This window comes from Mus caroli, unplaced genomic scaffold, assembly GCF_978045245.1.
Source record: "Mus caroli unplaced genomic scaffold, Mus_caroli_1 scaffold_8, whole genome shotgun sequence".
Classification (NCBI taxonomy): domain Eukaryota; kingdom Metazoa; phylum Chordata; class Mammalia; order Rodentia; family Muridae; genus Mus; species Mus caroli.
The window spans coordinates 35302031-35306282 of record NW_028227263.1 but is presented as its reverse complement, the minus strand read 5'-3'; positions in this window follow the sequence as shown (position 1 = coordinate 35306282).

Below are 4252 nucleotides of genomic sequence, written 5' to 3'. Positions count from 1 at the left end.
TTCATTATCTTATGCCTATGCATAATTGTGCTTGCATATGATTAAAGTCAGATAAATCATAGGAAAGGGCATACCTAGTGAACAGAGGCTTACGTCATGGAGTGTTGGCCACTATATGATCAAGGCAACAAAGGCTTACATAATCTGTGCTTGCCAATCAAAACAGAAAGAACAGTCATCCCCTATCAATCAACATCTCCTCCTGAACCTATAGAAAGGATTCATAAAGGACATAAATGTAACTTGCTGTTCTTTTGGACATTCTAGCCAAAGTGGCCTGTGCTCCCTTGTCGTGTGTCCTGTACTGTCTCTTCAAACAAAACGTGTTGCTGCTTTGCTGTTATGTGCTCTTCAGTGCTTTCAATAACATACTAAGAACCTGGAAGTCCAAGTCCAGATAGCTAGTGGCAACCAGCAACATCCACCCGTTTCCTCTAGTTGGCTCTCCCCCTACTTTGGGCTCTGGGCTTTGTCAGGGATGGGTTCACCCAGAGCCAAGTGTGGCTGAGCACAGAGCTGGCCTGCTTCTCTTCTGCGTTGCCCTGCAAGAATTCACCAACAATGAACTCCCTAACCTCAATTTCAGGCGCTAGTGTGAGTCTTCCTGAGATTTCCCAGGTGCTCTGTCTCTGTCTCACTGCATCCAGGATTCTAATCCCCAGTCCGCTGCTTTGGCTCAGAGCTCAGGAGTGCAGGCTTGGCTCCACTGCATCATGGAGTTGAGGTTGATAATCTCCAGGATTCCCAGATGGCCCTGCCGAGACCATGGCTGCCTGGGCTGGCTTCTGGATCCAGGATGGCAGATGGTGGTGTGGAGCAGGAGGGCTCTGGGCCTGCCCCTTGTTCGCTGTGTGATGTGAGCCAAGCCATTCACATCTCTGGGCTCTTATCCATCTACCCAGGAGCCTTCTGGCGACTCTCAATCTCTTATTGAATGAAATCTCAGACTCAGTGCAGCCTCCACAGTCAAAGCCAACTAGGTTAGAACTGCAAGAGAGATTTTGTCTTCCCAATGCCTCTTTATCGTGACCTGTGCCTTCTAAATCCATACCACACCGGGAGCCTGCAGCAGCTGCCCCACCAGCACCTGCAAGCTGGTATATATACAAGCAGGAAAGCTAGTACCCAGAGACTCTTTTGGGTTCTCTTGGAGTTGGGATTGCCTAGAGCTATAGGGTCAAAGATTTTTGAAGGCAGTCTCCCTACTCCTGAATTCCAGTGTGACTCTGGAAGTAGAGGTGAGAGACAGTGACAAGCATGTGGCACTGAGAACTGGGGAGGGCTAGCAGGTTTCACAAGGGTTAGTGGAGAGGCCTCTGGGGGGGGGCATCCAGAGAAGAGGAGAGGAGGGATCAAAGGAGACCTGGGAGAGATCACGGACAGGGGTTGGATTCATATCGACAGAGACTACTTGGCATCCAGATCTCTGCTCTGGACCATATCTGGTTCTGGTTGATGGGGGCATTGATGGGTTCAGAGACGATGGGTTCATGCATGTTCCAGTATCGGTCTTCACTCAATCTCCCTCGGGGGTGTGCATGTGTGCATACGCCATGCTGTAACATGTGGAGGTCAAAGGACAACTTGAGGCGTTGTCTCCTTCGTCCTTTCCACGGGTCCTGGGAATCAAAACGCAGGCTGCCAAGTTTGTGCAGCAAGCACCTTGACTTGTTGGGTCATCCCACCAGCCCAACTCCTTGGTTTTTAAGACAGATCTCCCATTAGCTCGGATCTCACATAGGCTGGGCTAACTGGCCAGGGAACCTCAGGGATTCACCCATCTTCACCTCCATGGTACTAAATTACACATGCATGCATCATAGCTGGCTTTCTTTTCTTTTTTTATTGATTCTTTGTGAATGTCACATCATTCACCCAATTTTAGTTATCTCCCTGTCCCTCCATATCTGCCCTTTGCCCTTGTAACCACCTCCTCCAAAAGGAAAAAAATCCCATTAGTGTGTCACAGTGTATCACATAGTACATCCCCAGTGCAGTGTGTCACAGTGTAGCACATAGTACATCCTTTTTCCCACTTGCTTCACTTGCAAATGTTCATTGCAATGAGTCATTGGTCTGGTTTGAAGCCTCTGGCTTCTGCTGCACCATCGATACTGGATCTTCACTAGATTCCTCCTGGATATCCTGTTGTTGCACTATGTCATTGAGACCCTGTTGCTTTGGTTCCAAAGGACCAGTCTCTTCATGCTCTTCAGCAGCCTAGATGGGGTAAATGTTGGGGTGGGTCAACTCTAAGCCCTGGATCTGGGCATGGGTAGTAGCTGAGTTGGTCAGCCCACCAGCTCTTCTGAGTCCACACCACCAGGGAGAGCTCTCCTGCTTTGCCCAGGTGAGGGGTGAGGCCAGCTCTCCTGCCTGCAGCAGTGTGGCTGGCTTTTTCATAAGGGGTGCTGGGGACAGAACTCAGGTTGTCCTGCTTGTGTGGCAAAAGCTTTAGCTATTGAGCTATTTCCCCAGCTATCAACACTGGTCTCTCAAAGAGAACTGCAAGATTTGAGCATTGGACTTGCATCTAGGAGATGAAGCATAGAGTTGCCGGTAGCCATTTTCCTTAGATGTGAAATTGAGAAGGATGGAAAGGGAAGAGAGCCATCTCTGTGGCCTTGGATGTAGGCTTGCCAGAAGCTAATTATCACAGGACCTACCTTTTTGCCCTTTATCATCTTATTTTTTAATAAGCCAGTTTAGCATTTGTTGACTTTTTATAACCAGAAATTTAATATGTGATAGAGAACCCAGGATAATATTCATGTCCTGAAAGACCAAAGTAACAAGGATATGACCCCTTCGGATCTCCTTGGATGGAGGAGTGGTCCCTGGGATCACTTGTAGGTGCCCACTGTGCAATTGGATAGGACTCATGGATCCTGACACTAACATCCTGGTGACCCACGACAACTGCTCCACAACTCCAGGATGTGACCAGAGCCAGTTCCTCTGGACACTGGTGCCCTTGTCTTGTTTTAATACAGGGATCTCTGGCTAGGAAGAGATTGGCTAACTGTTGCCAACCACATGGCCCAAAGTAAGTCTGCTCACAGTTCAGGGAAGGGGGGTTAGGTAGACACCAAGACTTGGACTTGCTGAGGATGCTGCAAGGAGGGCTTCTTCTGGAGCCCCACTCAGAAACGAAGGTTGAGCAAGAAACCCTGAACACCTTGCCATCCATCCTAGCATCAAGTTTCCTTTTCCCGTTCTAACATAACCTCTGACGTCACTTCTCCAATAGATACATGGGGCTCTATCAGGGAGAGGAGGGAGAATGAGATAGGGAGTCTGGGGCTTCTGGCCTGCCGAGGCTCCCAAGAGTGTCAGAGCAAAGATGAGAGGTTCCGGAGTACCAGAACATTCCATAGATTCTACAGCTTGCTCAGGTTTTTTTTTTTTTTCAGAGTGGGAGCTACTGTCTTCATTTCAGATGCAATTCGGGTGTCCCCCAGTTTTCCCGTGTGCACTCATGACCATCAACTTTGACTTGTTAATTTTCTCGTAACAATACTCAGCATCCTAACCTGTTTTCTGTTGATGTGATCAACCCCAGAAGGGTTTATTTGACTCAAAATCTGATCACAGCTTATCATTGAGGGAGTCTGGTCAGGAACTCAAGTAGGAGGAGAGGCAGGGACCATCCAGGAAAGCGGCCTACCAGCTTGCTTCCCATGATGCACTCATCTTGCTTCTTACACAGTCCAGGGTCACCTGCCGAGCGTCTCCTTACTCATAGTGGGCTGGATCCTTCCACAGCAATGATTAACTCCGGCAGTGTCCTATAGACTTGCCTATAGTCCAATTTGATGGAGGATTTTTCTCGGTTGAGGCTTCCTCTTATCAGGTGACCTTAGTTTGTGTCAAGGTGACAAAAAACTACCCAGCATACATAAATACCTTGAAACTAATGCTTTATCTATCTATGACCTGAAGACAGGATGGTATTTGTTGTTGTTGCTGTTGTTGTTCTCTTTCTGTGACCACTTGTTCTGTCTTGTGGCTAGTGAAGAAAAGGCAGTGTCTCTGCCTAGACAAAGAGGGTGCGGCAAGTGCTTATGGTCCAGCATAGCTCTTTCCTTTTTATGTTTCAAGAGGACCCCAAATTCCTTGAGTGCCTGAGACCTAGAGTCTGCCTTTTTGCATCAAATTGCTGAAAAGATGGGTGTATTCTTTCCATGTTTTCTCTCCTTTCTCCTTCCTGAGGACCTAATGTCTCTCAGGTTTTGGAAGAGGTTTAGTGATC